The sequence below is a fragment of the Anopheles funestus genome, chromosome 2RL (genome assembly GCF_943734845.2).
Source record: "Anopheles funestus chromosome 2RL, idAnoFuneDA-416_04, whole genome shotgun sequence".
Taxonomy (NCBI): domain Eukaryota; kingdom Metazoa; phylum Arthropoda; class Insecta; order Diptera; family Culicidae; genus Anopheles; species Anopheles funestus.
The window spans coordinates 27,481,208-27,501,466 of NC_064598.1; the positions used below are offsets into that span (position 1 = coordinate 27,481,208).

The 20,259-nt window shown below is 39.7% G+C and overlaps 1 protein-coding gene across 1 annotated transcript in view; it reads left to right on the plus strand.

Moving 5' to 3' along the window:
* The first annotated feature begins 8,972 nt into the window (after window positions 1-8,972).
* LOC125765298 (BTB/POZ domain-containing protein 6-B) overlaps window positions 8,973-20,259 on the plus strand; it is a 356,684-nt gene continuing 345,397 nt past the window's right edge. Inside the window, exon 1 of the transcript XR_007418538.1 lies at window positions 8,973-9,160. The gene's annotated coding sequence lies outside the window, so the exon portion shown is untranslated. The remainder of the gene's footprint in view (window positions 9,161-20,259) is intronic.

The window sequence follows — 20,259 nt, forward strand, 5'->3', positions numbered from 1 at the left end:
CCATTTTAAGCAATTTCGTTTAAAGAATTTGTTCTATGCTTCCCGAGCAGTAAGGCAAAGCAATTGTAAAAAATATTTTTTTTCTAAGAGTAATCCCAGAGATACTGGATGTCTGATATGCACGAAATTTACATTTTCAGCTCATTAATTTTATAGGTTAAAATTTAAGTAAAGAAATGGTTTCAATTCAATCCAAAAAATTTGTAATAATTTTTGCTAATCTTTTCTATCAAAAAGTCGTCTTAAAAACGGCGACATGTAGGCTGCGACATGTGGAACAAAATGCGGTATCAAGAAATTTTTCGTAAATTTAATTTTAAATTGCCCCATTTTCAGCCTAATTTGCTTAGATATTTATGTAGGCTTAGAAGAAAAAAACCTTTCATTTAATACTTTACACTGATTTTTGTAAACTGCCACAAGTTATTGAGAGGAAATATCTTATATACGACTCCTTTTTCTCTTGGTTGGACGATTTATCGACAAAAAGTTCATAGCTTGAAGACTCCTTACTAAACTTATCGCTCCATTGTAGGAGAGCACCTGGACTGTTCTTAGGAACTCAATCTTGGAAATCCGTCTTCAGACAGATGAGATGAGATTCGTCCACTGACTTCCAGTGTTCAGAACCACACCTCTAGATACGAGAAAGCTACATGCGATCTCCTCATATTTCCAACATAATTTCATAACATTTCAAATTGATTAAATTGTTTACCCTCCAAATGATACATTTCTTTCCCGTGCGCATACAATTAGCTGCCAAATCCCATCGACTAAGAATTAAGCTTTTTAATCATGCAATGTAGCATGTGCGTGCGTCGACAGGCGAGGTGGAAGCCATCCAATCGCAACGAATCTCGTGGATGTACACACGTTTGTTAGCTAATTCCGAATCAAATCCGTTATCGCTCGTAAATGTCATTAAAAGGACATTTTCTCCACGGCGCCGGAACCGTCGCGTGCGTGTGCCGGTTGGTGTCGAAATAAAGTGATGTCGCCGGGCTAATGATTGGTTGGTGTTTTTCGGTGAACGTTTCCGATGCATGCCATTGTGCCTGTGTTCGCGTATTCATGCTTTCCACTCTCCCCTTACCATCCTTGCTCATCAAAGTTAACCAGTTACAACGTTACAGGGGGTTTTTGAGCAAAAACTCACATGCTTTCCGCAGTCAAATCACGTAGCCGTTCGCCATAATCTAGTCATTAAGGGACATCGACTGTGAACGATCCTTCAGCGCTGGCGGTACCAAGGCGGTGCGCACGCTTCCACATGTAACGCGCGTGCAGCCGAAATAGCGCTACTAGTGTGGGGCGGCTGTGAAAAGAGTTAAAATTAAATCGCGTGACGCTATAAAAACCATCCTGCCAAAATAGATAACAGATGGAAGGCCTGGACCACTTCCTCATCCTCCTCCCCAGGACTCTCGGCAGATGAACGACGCACGCCAGTAGCAGTTTGTAACGAACGTCTCTCGTCTCTTGAAAGCTGGAGGACGAAGGAGCAAGCAGGAGTGGAAGGTGTAGAACAACCGTGCAACAAAGACGACTTTTGTAATTATTCAAATTTACGGTTGAAAATATATCCCAACAGACATAATCATAAAAATTTATAATGAAGCACATTATTTTAAATTTGAATATATTAGCATCCAAGGAGCGTCAGTATCGTCTGTAAGCAACGACGGTGGCTCTGGTTCTTCACCGAAAAAAAAACAAACGGGAAGAAAAACGTTGGTATCATGTGGTGAGAATGTAACGAAACTCAGCTGCTCCCGAGCTGCTGTCTTGTGATGTTAACGGTGGGTGCTAAAATGTTTGTCCGCCCAGTGCCTTCCCAAAAAAAAAAAAGAAAAAAAAAAACGGAAGACGAACCATTTCGTGTTTCGGGAACACGTTGCATTTTTATGTCAGAATTTGCTAGACGCATGCATGGGTAAGCTTTTGTGGCTTGTGGAGATTATGTGAAACCTGGTGAATGTGTGTATTATGCAACTAGCACTTATCTATGGTATACTACGGTAAAGATACAGCTGATAGTTGCTGCAGAGTAGAGCTAGGATGTACGATTTATTGATTTTAGGATACAAAGTGTTGTATAACTACACCCGAACAGGTGAGAATAGTGTCGAGGAAAACAGCAGATATGAGTCTATATATGAAACTAATTTTAAAGCGGTCTAGAAATAGTAGAGATATTAAAGCTTAATGTAACACTCTTGAAAGACTCTTCCAAAAACGAAAAAAAACATTGAGGTTTGTTCGTTATATCAACAATTAAAAAGTGTCTCTTCTTTGTTGGTGAAGAATCAAAAATTGACCCATACAATACAAAAATCTTTTGACACACTTTGAAACCTTCATTTGTAGTGTGCAAAAGGAGTGAAAAATGTAGCTTTTATCAGTTCTCTTTTAATTGCATCGTTAGTACACACCATCGTACAGCCATATTCGTCGATCCTTCCATACAAATACATTCACCAATATCTAAAGTTATATATCCTCAAGAACCCCCCAAAAACTCTCTCACGTTATCGCTCTGATTTGGCATTTTTCGCATCTAAAGGCGCTTGTGCTGTGCGTAAATGTAGTTTCTTGGAAAAAGCTTCCATGCCATTCCGCAACGTTCATCATCAAGCGTCAGTCTATCTTCGCCCAGATTACATCTACGGTAAAACTCTCGGTGCGTCTTTGTGTTGCTTAGGCCACGATGATGCGTCTCCCTTCTCCCCCTTTCAAACACGGTCCACAATGCGTTTGCCATCGTACGAAGCGTATGATGAAGTAGCTCACTGTTGAATGAAAGACTATATACACTGGCAGAAGGATTTACAGGGATGATGGAGGTGCGACCAAGGGTGTATGTGTTGTGTAGCTCGTTTGCTTATTGTCTCTTCAAGACGAGCAAATTGTACAATCCTTTATATGGGGCAGAAACAGTCACTCACGGTGGCCTTCTTGGCCACCTAAGCAACCGGCTGCATTGTGATGAACCCTCTTGTGAAATGGGTGTGCAGGAAAAGGTCGTCAGGATGTTAGGAGTTGTTTGGGCAGTGGATGGTGTGCTCCGTCGGGAAGAATGCTTCCGCAGAGACGAAAGCCACCTTCAGTTGGGGAAGCATAGTTTGTACTTAAGAAGCACCTCTACCAGTCGTGTGAATAGTACCGATATGGTAGGAGCGACTGCTGTGCTGTAAGTGATGCTGGCTGCCTAGTGACGATAGTTGGTTTCTTGGGAACAGCCCCCTCCTGCTCGTAGCCGTTGGGTTTTTGAGAAAAATTTCCATCCCGTATTTACCTTTCTGCACAGGTAATGGAAACTGTAAAAGGAAACCATCGTAACGAAGAATTTGCTTGCCATCTTACAGCTCTACCTCAACGTATCAGGTAAACCAGGTGTCAGGTGATGGTGAAGGGATGGTAGTAAAAGCAGTGGAAGTGGTATTTGTAAAACTAGGAAATTCCATAACCCACATCAGAGTATGTTAAGCCAAACATTCTTGCGAGGGTATGGGTGAATGTGAACTTGTGTAGCTCAGATATTGCAAAAGGTCAAAGTGAAACTGTCTGAAGCAATGCCAAACAGTGTGTGACGAAGACGTAAACGTAGATGGGATCGATGAAATACACATTCTTTTGGCTGGCTGACAAGTATTGGGGATTTGTGAGTGGTGTTGAGTGCCTGGAGTCGCTAAGACGGTTTTTCCAGGAACGCATAGTTGATGGCTGTACTTCAATTGATTTAATATCCGAAACATATTTTCAAGCTCGAAAAGGATTACACGTTCGGTGAAATGTAGTAAAGTAAATAGTGTAGTGAAGTAAATAGAATAAGTCAGTCATTAAAAGTGAGAAAACGTTCAATTTAATAGGAACATTACTAGTGGTGGGTGAATCTAATTCAGATTCATGAATCTCAACGAATCTTTGAACTGAATGAATGACTCTGAATCTTTATTCCAATGATTCATTATTACTCATTTAATTATGGATCCTTAGAGATTCGGGAAAGCCTAATTATTTATGTGGTTACCCCTCCACTCTCGGAATAAGTCCTGCACCATTCCCTTCAACATCCCCAGCACCACGTTCAGTTCATTTAGTTTAAGTTTGTTGGCGGCGAATCATTAAGGATTCAGAAATCTTTGAGGATTCATTTGGATTTATGAAAATTGATTAATATTTTGGGAGTCGGCTCATGACTTGAATGACTCTACACTGAAGATTCATATGAATGACTCTTTTCAAAAGATTCAATATACAAAACACTAACCATTACGGATGAACCTGATTAAAAAAATCCAATAATAAATCACTTTGATAGTACTGTCTTTAATTTAAACAAATTTGTTTGAATGTTTTCCCCCTCCGAAAAATAAACGCTCGAAGGGCCAATATTTTCCCGCATTGGTAGACAATAAATGGTTTGTTGTTTGTTCTGAGTCTTTCATTATCTAAAAGCACGTGTGAAGGGATATGTGTTCCGTACTGCCTTTTCAGCGCTTAGACGCGCAATATGTGCAGCCAAAACAAAAAAGCTGCCAGAGTGTATAAATGCATTACGAAAAAACCACCATACGAACAGGGTGGAAACAGGCAAGAAAGGAGAGAAAAAACCTCCAACCCTGTTCGTATATATATATTCACCACGGTGGCAGCTTCAATCTATCCGTTTTTCCAAACACTTTATCTTCTTTAGCCGGTGTGCACATGCACTTGGCATCATTTGCATTCGCGCTTTCGGTTTTTGGGGGGGAATAATTTCGGAATTTTTCCACCAAAAGCACTGGTGCACCCATTCGCGTCAAACTCGCGGGGTGTGGAAGCTTTTTTTTACAGTACGTAAGCATATTCACCCGATAAGCACACGTTTGCCATTCGTGCCTGGTGGTTCACACAGAATGTGAGACACGAGTAACAGCAAGCGTATGCATCACGCGAGACAACTGGAACTTACCGATCCGCGCGATCCCTACCAAATCTAGCGAATGTTCAACCGGTGAAAAGCGAAAAGAGAGAAGGAGAGAGTGAGAGCAAAAAAAACTTCACTTCTACAATTCTACAGGCTACGTTCCCTACTTGGCCTCGTTGGGTGTGGAAAAAAGGACACCTACCAACAAGCACGGATTGCCCACTCACCAACTCACCGGCCGTGAATGGTGGCAATCGGCAACAGGAAGCGACCTTGCCCGTGTGCCTACACACTCACTCATTCCCGTGCATACCGAGTGGCCGGTATGCAGTAAGTGTGGCAAATGCACGCGGTTTTGATGGGAAACCCCCGGAGATACTTCACTATTTCGGAGCAGATTTCATCCACGGCGAACGGGAAGCTTCCTGTGAGTGAGTGAGTTCCTTTTTTTTTTGTCCTTCTCCACACTTTTCACCAAACACTTTCCGCTCATCGGCACGATGTATATCTAATTTCACACATTCTTAATCTCGCTGAAGCAATTTATCATTTTGAGCTACAGGCTCCAAGCTTAACGCGTCCTTCACGATCGTTCCGTGCCGGTGATGCTGCTTGTGACGGAATATTCTACCAGCACTATAGTACTATTACTACTACTACTACTACTACTGCGACTACTGACGTCCAATACTGATTTCAGTTTTATCCGTCATATGGGCTGGGTACTGTTAGTGAGGGTTTAGAATTTACTGCACACTCGGTGACGTATCGGTGAAAGCTGTCACAGCCATGCTTGTGAGCAGTTGTACCTCCTTGCTGTTGGCTATTACTTCGTGCTTCGCGCACCGTGGAGAAACATTTCGATTTGCTCGTTAGAAGTAGCATTTAATTTGGATTTGTTTTTTTCCTTTCCCGAAATGATTCAATTGAGATGTTTTGCTTAAAGTACATGAAGCTGTAATTTATTTCATTTTGGAATTATTGTTTAAAGCTTAAAGTGGAAAATAATTACATTAAAAAATTACAACCATTTTATTACCTTTATAATCATTTAGGGGCGGTCGGGTGGTGCATGTGATAAACGGCGCCAGTCCACACGGCCGGACCGGGTTCAAATCCCATCCGGACCGTCCCCCCGTAGCAAGGACTGACTATCCGGCTACGTGGTAAAATAAGTCTAGTAAGCCAGAAATGGCGGCGTGACCTGTAAGGTCGTTAAGCCAAGAAGAAGAATCATTTTTATCAATTTGTTTATAAAAGGTATTTGAGGTATATAAACAATATATTTTAAATGCTTTATAAAGTCCCTTAGATCCTGGTAAAACACATCAAATGTAGCTCGTTTTGTATTCTTCGTATCCTTCCCAGTCTCCTGTGGGCTACCAAGAACACTTTAAGGTATTTAATCATACTTGAGTAATGATCCATTACGCACGGTTATGTGCTTTATAAACATTTTCCTAGACAATAAATTATACACAGCCCATTCCGAAAAAAAGCAATTACTATCCATGCAAGGATAGGCACTCTCTTCATGAGTAGCTGCAAGAAAAATGAAGCTCCTTTTGATGGTATTTAAAATGCAAGATAAATGAAAAGTAAACTTCAATCATGCTTATAAATATCTCATTTTGCTCAAAATCGACCTTCTTGTCTTAAAACGCCCTTTTTCTCAAAATTTTTTAAAATACCTAAAAAAACCTCAATTTCTATAATACGTAATACATGAATGATCTCTATGAATATAAAAATAAAGGTGAATAAAGAGATAAATATAATAGCAAATGGTCAATTAATTTGTTTAGGAATTTATCTAATGATTTATTTGATACTGAAATATCATATTGTACATGGTTTCGTCATCACCATGCCGATTTGTATATCAAACTCAAACAAGAAGTACTGTAGGAATTACCCAGAATTCGCTGCTGTGGAGAAAAATTATTTATAGTCCATTATAGCGCACCAGATAATGTTCCCCGAGTTGACTTGTGATCCATGAGCTCGATACCTGGTATTAGTAAGAAGAATATTTTCTGTAGTAATTATTTGTTTTTAATCTTTTCTCTGTTAATATTAACATTCTGCGTTCATGTAGTTGATTTTGCTAAATACGTTTCATTGCACAAAAACTTATCCAACACAGTACCTAATTAATTAGTGTAGTTGAATTTTTACATCCAACAAATGCTTCCCCGCGTTGACGTTTGGGGGGAAAAAACTTCAAACAGCATTAGTGCATGATGAAGGATTCGTTAAAGGAATGGCGCGCTTGGTACACACAATACTCCAACCAACTTGTAAGCCTTTTGCCGAGGTAGAAAATGTACAATTATGCTTTTTTTACGCTGTGCAGCTGCAGGAAGTAAGGCTCCATGGTACGAATGCTTGGTTCGCCCTACACCGCATCGCATTCAACACCAGTGGGTTTGACCTGTAAGCGGAAAAATATTGAAATGAGAAATGAAAGGTAGTGTTAATTAAATTCACTTCCGCCCCGCCCAAAACCTATCGTACCGCCGTGAGTGTGTCGGCTGCGAGAGCCAAACAGGGGAATATCGTTTCCCTCCATTCCGATAAGCGGTCGCGGAGTACGAAGAGTTCCCCACAAAGCTTTTCGCTACGAGATTTGCAAACGGAGGCAGCATCGTGTTTTCCTCCCGCCATTTTTCTCCCTTGAAGGTGGTTGATGATTTTGTGCGCTTCTCAATACCATTCACCCGGGCGGAGGGGGCCACGTTGAAGTAAGGAACAATACAATTTATGCAATCAGCATCAATCCTTTGCCGCGAGTCCTAGCACCAAGCAGCAGCGGGCAAGCACCCTTTCATCTTTGGAAGGTGCGAACACCGGGCTAAGCGTTCGGGTGGCTCACCACCTTCGCGCAAGTGCTACGTGAAAGAAATGGAAAGAAACAGTGAAGAAACAAACAAAAAAAAAACCTTTCGCTGACCGTAGGCCACGGTGCGGTGTAGTAATCGGACAACGGGTAGTTTCCTTCGGTGGTGATGCATAACTTGGTTCGGTATTGCGAGCACTATGTTTAGCCTGTGACTGTGGCCAGCTCCCGCACTTGCCGGAGGTTACGGCTGATAAACTCACCCCTAGCTATAGAGAGGGGGGGGGGGGGGGAGGAAAACCTGGGGGGTGATATGGAGGGGTTGAGACGAGAGTAAACAAATGGGAAATAAAGTTAGGAGTTGAAGCAGCAAGTGGTGCTGCGTAAATCTTTGTACAAACGCCATCCGTCGGTCCTCCTTCCCAACGCCACCAACCGCAACCCCTGTTCGGAGGGTTGGGGTAGAGAGTTGCATACAAAAGGGCAGCGGTATAGTACGACTCGTGCGTGTGTTGGTGCCATGGTGGGGAATGCAATTTTCTAGCTAAATTAATTACGTAGTTTTCCTTTTAAATTGTTTTCCACCAGAACAATGGTATCAACCTGTACCGAAGGCAAAACGGCAAATATTTTGTGCTTTGTTGCGGATGGAATGCAGCAATATTTCCCAATGGCTTCCAGGTTCCATCGCATGAAATTGCGAGGCCTTGGCCCGGGGAATGCATAAATGCGTCGACTTTTAAACTGAACGTTTTGAGCTATTCACCCAGCAGAGCGTGGGATGAGAGGGTTTTGGGGTTTATGAGCAAGCTTATCAGGGAGCCAAACCTGGCGGGAGCAAAAGTAATCCAACCGGCGAATCAAACTTCAAGCAATGGCCAGGTTTCGTAGAAGCATTGTAGTTAATTAGAACAGGTTCCCATTTGTATGGTAATAAGAAAACTACTGTTTTGTTGTTGTTTGCATCATCTTTGTTTTTTCGTTGAGCGATGGTGTGTTAATTAATTAAAGTTTAATAAGAAAATCTTTCTTTTTAGTTTAATTAATCAAGTTGTGTCCTTTCTTTCTTTTCTTTCTCTCATCGTATGGGTATAGTTGGTTGAGCTTTATTACACTCAAAATAAATCTTGATTGAAAAGCATTTCCATAAAATATTATAAACTGATGAACAATTGAATGAACAATAATTAACGATTTAAGGTCGATTTTTTAAATTGTGCATAAAGAGGTATTCTACCAACAATACCCTGCTCTGTAATGGATCACCTTATGTTACCTTTTCCAGGAAGTTACAATTCCAGTTTAGGAAAACTTTTCAACGACATTTGCATTTCTTTTTCTAATTACAGTTGCACTTGCCGAAGATGCTTTTGCTAGCGGTTTGCTCCAACTCGTTTTGCTCATGTAATGTAAGTATTGCTTTTATTAAACTATCCAAAGAAAGTACGTGGTAGTGCTATTACTCAACCCGCTCCGGTTGCAATAGCTGGGAATAGAGCAATAAAAAAGAAAGAAAACTAAATTAATTCAAAGTGGCAACTTACGTCGCTTCAAAAAAAAAAACAGCGAAAAAGATAAATAAATGGTTCGATTACTGCAACAAACAGAGCAGAATGTTGTGGTAAGGCCGGAGGATTTTTCACACTTTCATTCCGACCCGAAAGCATCATCCGACCGGCCGTGGGTTCTTAATTATACCGAATTAAGCGTGCAAACACGAGCCGTAATATGCTGGCGGTTGTTGCACAGTTTGTTAATTACATTTTAATGAATTTGAGAATTAATTTAAGCAACAAAAACAGGAGCGAAAAAAAATAAAAATAAAGAAAATATCACCCAACGAGCGCTGTATTTGCGTTGCCGATGCACTTCGGGAAAACAGATCGCATGGTGAAGCGTTGGTTTTTATAAGCATTTTTTGGTGGATGCAAAAATGCATCAAGAATCCAGACGTACCCTCATAGACATAATGCAGAATTGAGGAAAAAAAATATTTTTTTTCTCAATAATTCTATTGTCTATGCGCAAAAGATGAAGAATCATCTAGTATACAGGGTTTTCCAACTTATGTTGCAAAGTTGGAGTGGATCGATATGGAACATTTTCCTCTTTCTAGAGCTCTTTCAAGTTGAAAACAATTTTTGAACAAATGTTCAAAACAAGGAATTTTCAACTGACCTATTGAAAGCTTCGCAAATGAGTTTGAACTTGCGAAAGCTTTTAATAGTAGGAATGATTACCTACATATCTTCCTATTCTAGTCCTTAATCAATTTAAAAACAACCCCAAAATGATATCAACTCTGGCACTTTCATTACATGTCGACAAACCCTGCAAGATGAACACTGTGCAGACTAAAGACATAAACAACATTCAATGATTTGTTGTTTCTTTTCTGTTTAATGTTAAAAATAACATTTTGTTACAACTTACTTATTTTGTTACAATACTAGAGATTAATTTAAGCCTTCAAATCACTCCAAAAACCTCTGCAAAGACTATAAAAAATCGATGCTCTGAAGCTTTTGTTTCGCATTTGCATCGAAAAGGGAAAAGTTGATGAACGAACCACGGAAAGTATTTTTTTTTCTTTCGATTGTTGTGTTTAACCTTGTGATCTCGATGCAGTAACGATACTTAATCCTATTTTTATGACCAGATAGATAGCACATCCGCGGATAGACACTATTGCGCTATTGTTCCCTAGGAACAACATTATCCCCCAAAAGCGCAACTCTTATCCTCTCTTTAGCTACAAAATGGGAATAAAAAGCATGGGGAAGGAAACAAACAAACATTAAAGAAACCAACAAACCACCACCAAACCCCGTGGAAGATGGCCAGAATGGAGTGCAAGCAAAAATGGTAATGAAACAGTAGAAATAAAATTCCTGCTTCAACCGTACAAAATCGCTCCATAACGGCCACATCCGGGTTGGTTCGCTGTTTATTTGCTCATTTACTCGTGTATTTTCTTTGCTTTTCCGTTTTTGGGGAAGTGCGGGGTTTTTTTTTTGGTTGTTGTTAGTGTCTATCCTATCGGGCCGGCGTTTATTTCCTCCACCAATTTGGTGCCATTTTCGCGCGCAGAAACCAATTAAGAAACGCAAATAAATGTTAGTTTTTTTTGCTGTTGCTGTGTGGAAATGTATGTTTCCCCCTATTGAAGAAACTTTGAATATTTATGTTCTGGACGAGAAATGTGTGTGAATGAACGTGCAGTGGCAACACAAAAAAAGCGTAAAACACCAACTTAAGGCAACGTAACTTAGCACAACACAAGGATACATTCAATCTTTTTTTTTTGGGGCCATGTTGGTAAGGGCTTTTTTTGTTGAAGAGTGGGATAAACATCGTAACATCGTATCCTACGGAACGTCAAAGCTCAACATTTTCGGCTTCCGAAATTGGGTTGAGCAACGCACATCTCTTCGCACGGGTTGTAAACGACCCATCAACCCCAAACCATTATGGGTGAAGGCGAAGGACAACGAAGACACCAGGATGCCACGCCGCAGTGTAGCGGCAAGTGCAAATCCTAGCTCTCTCAGCCCCCCTTTTTTTTTGCTATCCACCCCTCATACATCGTTAGCGGCATTTTATCAGTACCCGAAACTGTCAGTGGTTATTAACGAACTTTATGATGACATCGATAAAGTTCATCTTTTCCATCCGCTTATCGAAGCCATCGGGTTCGCTGCCTGATAAGCGGAATGTGCCACGTCGAAATATGAGGAACTACTGCGGAAATGCGTTTTATGATGCACGTTGGCGTAGATTAATGTAGCGGTTTACTGTATGCGGAATTCGATGTTCGTGTCTGGATGGTACTTGTATTTCATCGCTCGGTTCACCACACATCCTGACTGTTATTGCCTGTCGCAAGTTTCGTATCGCGTTTGTAATGCAAACTTTGGTGAAGTATTGTAGATGTAGCGGGGAAAAATAAAGTTGTAATTGTGGTTACAAATTACAGAATTGAAGCAGTTTTTAAGTTCAAAAATGATTTTAAAAATTATTCCTTGAACAATTAATTAATCTTTATTGTATATAGATTTAGCAAAAAAAGTGGCATTAGGAGAAAAAATTGGAAAACGAGTTCTAATTAAATGGCAAATTCTCGAAGGATTCTTTCCGCATATTCTCAACTCGGGATATAAAATCGTATAATTAACTCATATTAGAACCAAGCGTATATTCTGCCATCCCAAGTGAGTTCCTGCTATATCATTTCATCGATGTACCAAATCAATATCTTCCGGCGATCTTGTGAAACTCTGTACTACAAAGTATCGTTGGTGAATAGTCCATGGAACGATTAGAGAAAAGGGAACTTATTCCTGCATATGCATCGGTTGTACCGTCGCTATACGACTATTAATTTCCTGGATTTTTTCATCAAACCTCATTCTCGATGGAGTTTCATCGTTGCTATACGCTTACATCATTCACCCACTAACAGCTGAATCGGGCACTAACCAGCAATAGCTTCCCACGTGCACAGTCCCTTAACGGTTCCTTACATGAAACGCTGCATGTGACCCGATTTCAACACGCTGGATCCGACGATGAAACGTCAAATTACGCATGATTTACATATCGCTAGAGACATCAATATAATAAAGTTCGATTGGATATATCGAAGATTGAGAGAGAAAATTGAAAAAGTTTTCCCTCAACCCAGCACGTTGCATTCGATGTCATACTGTTGCTGTAATGCTGGGATGTATATCGTTTTTGGTTGGCAGCCCTCTACACCCGAACGTTAGCTGGGCGATGCACTCGACCGTGTGCACAATGGTTGTTCGTGTTGGTGTTGGGGAGAAGTTTGGTGGACCGCCTGATACGCTTCAGAACGTTCGTAGCACCCCGAGGTGCATAACTTTTCAGCTTCCGTCGCATTGCCCGATGCAAATTTATGTGTGCTCTACTACTGCAGCTCTAGGACAGTGGATGCGGTCATCATGACGCAAGCCACATGACGATACTCTGCTGCCTGCCTAACGACCATCCAGGTGGACACCAACACAAACTATACGAAGAACTAGTAAAGCGTATCTGGAACGCTTTTAGCACATAAGGGAATTATTTGAACCGTCTCATGAGAACGTAGATATGGATAAATGTGCATATTGCTTCTAATGCTCATGAAGTGTGTTTTAAAAAAAAAATATTTTGAAATAAATGAAAACAGATTTTTTCTTTGAAATGGTTCAAAGGATTCATTTAAGTTGCAAAACATTTTTAAAAAATCTGTACTGTTTATTATTCAAACGTTTTACAGGGTTTTACATCTTATTTTTTTCAACATACAAAGAAATGAAGTGTCCATCATTGGGGTCTATGATACTTTAAGTTAGAAAACTTAAACCGTAAGAAGGTATCTATCAAGTAATTTAGCAAATTCCGACCTGGCCAGTAAGAGTAATCCGGTGAAATTTCCTCTAGATAATCTTTAATGTATCTTTTAGGCAAATTTGACAAATTGACTTGAGTGATTTGTATTGTATGTTAATTTTCCCTTATTTTACAGTTAAATTTATTGCTTAAATAAACGACAAATTCAATAAAGCCCTGGGGCATACATCAGGTCAAGATCGAATAATAAAAACACATCTTGAAGTCATTGTTAAGGAATGCAAAGAATAAAAAAATTGTTTCTTAAATGAGGCTTTTTTGAAACATTTTTATTAGCATTTTCAAAATATAGAAAAAAGAAGAAAAAAACAATCGTTTAAAAATGAAGTGTAAAACCCTGCAAGGTAAAATATGTTTAAACATCTTGCAGCAAAACGTAAACTGCAACCTCTTCAACAGTCCATTATCTACACCATCATAATCATTATGAACCAAGCAAGATTCTTTCGTTTCCCATTACGAGACTAAGCATCTTATGAATTGCTTCCATCAAGCTCTACCATCTGAACAGTTGCATACGAACCCTTTTCGTCTCTTGTGGTGAATTTCTGTTCATTATAATCGTTACATGTTCTTTACTGTCACCCTCACTACGTTCGAGTCGTTCCTATGGCTTCAGGCACGTTCAATGTTACATTGCAGATATACCATCGCCCATGGTCGCTTGTCGTGTGATATGTTGTATGAACAACGAAAAAAAAGCATTCCTGTACATTACTAATCCATAATTAGAATGTCCCTTGTGCCTTGTTTTGTAGCTAAAAGTGCATTCTGTTTTTGAGATTCTATCACAAAAATGAAAGTTATGTAAATTGGGTGTTTTTTATTTTTCTTATTAATTCGAGTATGTTTTGAAAAGGAGTATATTTGTAAGTGTAATGAAAAGTGTTTACACATTAAAAAAATTGCTTTTAGCATAATCCTCAGATTATTTCACGAGTTGATGTTATAACTACTTATTTTACCATAAATACGTTCTACAGTCTAAGATATAATTTAAATTTGTATTAATTTTTAAACCTATCCGAACTGGGCGAAAAGTGATAATAATGACATTCATTATGGCAAGCTTGTTGAAACAGTGCGAAACTTTCACGTACAAACCGATCGTTAATACTTACACGGCATCCCATAACGACGTTTGATGATTCCTACACAATGTAAGTTGAAACGTTGACCGCAAAAACACCAAAAAACGTTTTGCCAAGAATCGGTGTCTATGGCATGCTGAACATCTTTTTTTTTCTTCTTCACCACACATTCATACGCCTCATGTACAAAACGTCCTCCATACGAAACCTTCCTACACGGGTGGTAATGAGAACAGACAGCACCGGCCTGGTAAGGTTCGAGCTCGAGCAGCACGTAAGATTAAGCCATAAAGTTTAAACCACCGTCGCCTACATTTGCCGGCGAATCTTCCCCACCCTGGAAAACCATATGACACGAGCCTCGATTGCGGTTGGCAATGGCAAACCTTGGCGCCAATCCTGCCACATCTTCAACCGAAAACGCACCGAACAAGAGACGTACTGCTAAGAATGGGACAAAATTAAGGAACAAGCAGAAGAAAAATCTCCTTCTTCTTTGTGTCTCAAGGACGCGCTAGAGGGATGGCGTAGTGTAAAGAGAGGCACGTTTGGTGACGGTGGAACACAAAATGGATAATTCGAAATTCCCAGCTCAAGCTTTCGCAAGCAGTAAAGCCAAGGGGGGATGGGTAGAGAACCAGAAAGTGAATCCGGTCGCTATAAGCCCGGTCAGGATACAATAACCGGTGGGAAGAAAATTGAAAAGATAAAACACCACACTGAAGTGCGAAAAGACTCGTGCGCCCGGATACGCCCGTCCCCCTCCCGGGGTGGGGTGGGAGAAACCCTGATGGAAGGATTTACCTGAGCTTTTTGGGACGAAGTGCGGTGCACTTGGGCAGCGCAGGAGCTGAAAGCGAATCTCTGACTGTATGCTGGATTTTCTGTATGTACCCGACTGTACAAAGCTGAGCTCCGCCCCCGTCAACATCCCCCCAAACGTGGCCATTTTTTTCTCCTGCCGATGGAGTGAGAATAAGCCGTGCTTCTTGAGGCTTATATGTGCCGTCTCCTCACGATGTGTGCTGACACCCGATGTGATCTCTCCCGAGGAAGCACTGGAAGAAAGCCTGAAAAAGCCCACGAAAGACACAACGAGTCAGATGGTCTAGAACGGGAGGAATAATGGTTGGTTTCACCCTCCCCCAGCATCGTACGCGCTTCACGCGGCGCACTGGTGTGTCAAGGATCGGACCGTGTGATCCGTAGCTTTTCCCCTCCCCTGTACGACCACAAAAGCAGGTCCTGCAAAACGCAAAACTCGGGCATCAGTACAATCGGCATTATAAGAAGTCACATCTTGAAGCTACCCGTTGGAAATGGAGCAGCAACAAGAAGAGGAAGAAAAAAAAGCTGGATGGTTGAGGCAGTTCGGCGCCAACACATCGCCCTCAAGGATGATCGAGACCGTGGTAGGACTACTTGGCTACGATGAAAGAGCAAACCGAAGGTGACATTTTTAGTTTTCGTAATCCTCCGTCGTTAGGGGTTTTTTGTCCGGTGGTTTCTCTCTCCCTCTATCTCCCTCTCTCCTTCTCACGTATTTCCCTATCAAACGACTGGTTTCTTTGGGAGGGAAAAAAATCCCCCCTTCCAGTTTTGAACTTGCTTTTATTTTTTGTGTCTCTTACTTTTCATTTGTTTCGGTGTAGCTTTCGCGGTTGTGTTGGAAGGAGTTTTCGAGTGAAGCACTCCGCACACCATGCACCACCATATCTATCGAGTGGATTTCGTCCACTTCTTTAGCATGAACAATATCTCTCGGTTGTCTTGTTTGTCCCACTGGCTTTCACAATCGCTCGGTCTCTGTTTTTTTGTGTTGTATCGCTCCAAGTTCGCTCTTCAACCCACCGTCTTGACGTCAGTACAGATTAGACGAGAGTTTCTGCGCTGTGGTTCATTTCGAGGTTGTTTATGCAATTCTTCTCGTGCCATTATCCTGTTTCAAGCGGGTAACATCCACCCGCCCGACTGACCACCGACCGTTGAATGTTGCACCGGAACAAAACACCTTGAGAAATGGCACTTGAACCGTAGGGTAGATGATGCTGTTGGGGGAAAGGAAAAGCACTAAAGGATGGTGTTTTATTGCTGGATGGTGTTTGGGTGTAGAAAAAAAACGAGATACATAAACAACGGTTTTGAATGCGAACGTAATTGATCCGTTAACTGTTTGGAACAATGCAGCACCATAATGTTACAAAAATAGTTAACGAGCAAAATTTACAACACACCTTTTAATGGTGTTGCTCTCGGTTTAGCAGTGAATGAAACCTTGTCAGTTTGATTTTATCGATGCTAAAATGTGTGAACTGAAATCATTGAACAAAGTTGTAAACAAGCGAATTACATGTAAATTTAATTCCTTTTGTGAAGGTTTGGCAAAGAATTGATGTTTTTCTAGGGGAAAAAATGTGATTTTAATAGCTCATTGAAGCAATCCAACACTCGGACCCTATAACACAAAAAAAATTGGAATCGGATCATTATGTCAATAAATTAATTCTTAGACAAAAGCAACGATTGATTCACATGAAAGCAAATAAAATGACACAACTTAAAACCAAATTCAAGGAGGGCTCGGTCCGCGGTGGACATCAAACGTACAAAATTTTATTAGTTGGCAGAAAAATCTTTCCAATAAGAGTAAAGGAAACGCCTTTGCCACGTGCTTGCCAACAGATGTCCAACTTTATTTTAGGTAGGGATAAAAATTCTTCAAAACTCCAATAATAATATACATTTATTTGCATTTTCCTCAGTAGAGTGCTGGGAACGAAAACATGCAGTGTTGACAAGTGTAATTTAAATACCAAAATTAAAGCAAAAAAAATCATTTTTTTATATTTATTTGATTCCGCTATGCGTAGATAAAGTTCTTCGTAGTTTGGGACTCATTTTTCACAAGTACAATAAAATCACGTTTTTTTATAGCAACTGAAAATCACTGTTTTCTTCTCGTATTATTCTTATTACGATCTCTATTCTGTATTGATTTTGTTACGTTTTGTTTCTATAATAGTTTTCATCAATGTCCATTTTCATCGGCCCTTCGTTTGTCATTCGTACCGTAACACGGTACGGGATGCGCCGGGCAATAAATCAATCAGGTGTGACAGATTTATTGAACCATACGAACGGGAACGAATTTGGTCCGGGAAAATTAAACAAACGCACCCCAAAAACCCCTGATTCCCCTTTGGAAGCGGAACAACAAACGCTCCCGATTTTCGGTTCTACTGAACTTGGAATTGATGTGATGTGCTTAGAGCGGAAGGTGAAGTAGAAAGAACGAAAAGCAATGAAACGCAACGGAAATTTTCACCATCACATCGATTTTGTTTTTGGGATGTTGCTGGATCAAGCAATGTTACCCCCACGTGACGTGACGTACGGTGGCCAATGGATGATGATGATAGAATAATGAAATTTACGAAATGGAGGCGCCTGGTGTTTTTCAGCCGGAAGCACGTTAACCTTGCAGCGGCATCAAACCGTACCCGTACCAGATCTGGTGGAATAAAAAGTAATCCATCTAATGGTCACAATTGAGCAGCACAATCTGCAAACCTCAGCTTTTGTCACTGTAGATTGCTAATGCTGTTTGGGTTTATATAATTCGACCAACAACATGATCACGTATGCCGCAAGGTGGAAAGTCTTCATTAAAAATTGTAATATAGCCGTTTATATTTTCGGATGATTTTTGTTTTGTTTCTGAGCTTCAATTCAATGATAAGCATGGTGTAGCATTGATTCCGTGACAGTGGATAGGAGAGGAAATTCTGCTTTATTGGATGGATAGCAAAACACTCGGGAACGGAGGAACAGACTTCGAAACAGATTCTCGCAAGCTGTGACAAAGGAAAAGGTTTCTGTAACTTTATGATATAAGAGGGATGGGTAGTGGAAGGGAGTAGCAAATGAACAAAACCTAACGAACATGGACGAACAATCAAAGTGGAAAGTTCATTCGCGATGACAAAGACACTCAACCCCTCAAACCGTTTCGCTGTGACCTGCATTTTAATTTTCAATTTTAAATTGTATACGCTTTGACTTCAAGTAGAGCAGTATCATTTAAAAAAATTGTATACCAAACTTTTATTCAAAAATAATAATAGTAATAGAAGTTCATAAAATTTCTCATTAGAAACGATAACAAATACACCTTTTGAATGATATTTGTATTCAAAAAGTTAATATTTCATTGGTTTAAAGTTGTGAAAAGGAAAATGAAATTTGAAACCTACCGATTAAATCACATTTATATATTATTCCTTCGATTCAGTAAAATAAAAAAAAAACCATTCATGACACATTCACGCGTTGGTTTGCCATTCGCACACATTTATGCATAGCTTATTCAGCGGATAAATAATCTAACGCAAGAATTTTTGGTGTATACCCACAATCTTATGAATTATGAACGGAATTGTAAAGGTACTTTTAGGCTTTTTTCTGTTAAGCGATTATTAAAACTGGATTTTGTTGTTGTTAGTATTACACTATTCTTGTGTTAAAACAAATAAATTGCATTATTATAACTGTTATCGAAACGAAAATATAAAACTTCAAATAAACGAAAATGTTATACTTTCCTTATATTTATGTATGGTTTCAGGTGAATTTATTTAAATCACTCTTGCTTTTAAGAAAAAAACATTGAAGCAACCCATCCATTGAACTTGTCGCATACTATTTTTCTGTTAATTCACTAATCAAAACATAATCATTTTACAAAAATAATTCTGTTTTGTACTTCTTCGCAAAACGTCAGAAGATTGAAACATTGTTTGAGTATATTAAAATAATAAAGGACAACCACTATTTGCAAATAAATTTTACTTAAAGTTAGTAAATTATTTACCATTTTCAATTTAAACTTTTAGCAAAAAAAGTTCAACAAAAAACTGTAGCAAACTTTTGCAAACGACTTCGCAAGCCCAATAAATTGTCATTGAAAAGGTGATTTCTTTTGCACCTTACATCTATTTTTGACTTGCTGCCATGCATTAACCATTTCGAAAGAAATTTATCTATTTTCCTTAGTGTTCGTTTTGTAACGTTCCTCCACCAACCATCGCTGGAGGGCTGCTGCAAATGGTGACTTTTCTTTCATTATGTTTCCTTTGTAGTAACATTGTTTTTTTTCTTTTGGTACGTTTTGGCCGCATGAAAACCCCTTTTTTACGACCGTTTGTAGCTGTACCTGTGTAGCACGGAAAATACGTGTCGTAAATACGGCTAATTAAATGAAATTCGATTTTTCACGTTTCATTTTACCGTTTCACCGTTTTCATTTTTCGGCCGCGATTGGGTCGCACGCCTTTTGAATTAATGTGTCATTAACGTTTCGAAGTTTGTCTGCCTTTTTGGGAGGAAAAATTGAAAATCTACTACAAGAGAAGCAAAAAGCAAAAAACAACATTTCAATACCTTTTGCGTGTAATCCACGGTACAGGTGATGGAAAAGCAATTTCATCAGTGCTAGCAATGGAAATCGCATGGAACAAAATGACAAAAAAAACCCTCCCGATAAACAGTATTGTGTGTGACAGAGGCAAAAAAAGATGGCAGTCTTAATGAATGACATTCTTTGTTGCTGATATTAATGTAAAATTTCGTTTTAATATGTGTCATGGTAAGGGTGGAATGGGAAACATATTGAAATAATGGCAAATGCCATAAACAAGCGTACCAGCGCTGTCGATGAGAGATGGAATGAATTTCCAGGTTGCGGCTCAAAAAGCAAAACTACAAAACCGAACATGCTTCACCAGTTCAATGAGCATCATTTGGGATGAATGCGTCACTGATTTTGAGCACAGCACATAAAACGTTTCCTAATCGTAATTATGGAAAAAAACGCAACATCTTCAAAACAAGAAAAACTAATTACAAATTGTGCGTCAATTGAAGTATTTCAATTGCACAAATACAATGTGTGTAGGAACAAATTTTTGTTTTTTATCAGAAAGAAAAATTGTGAGTAATGG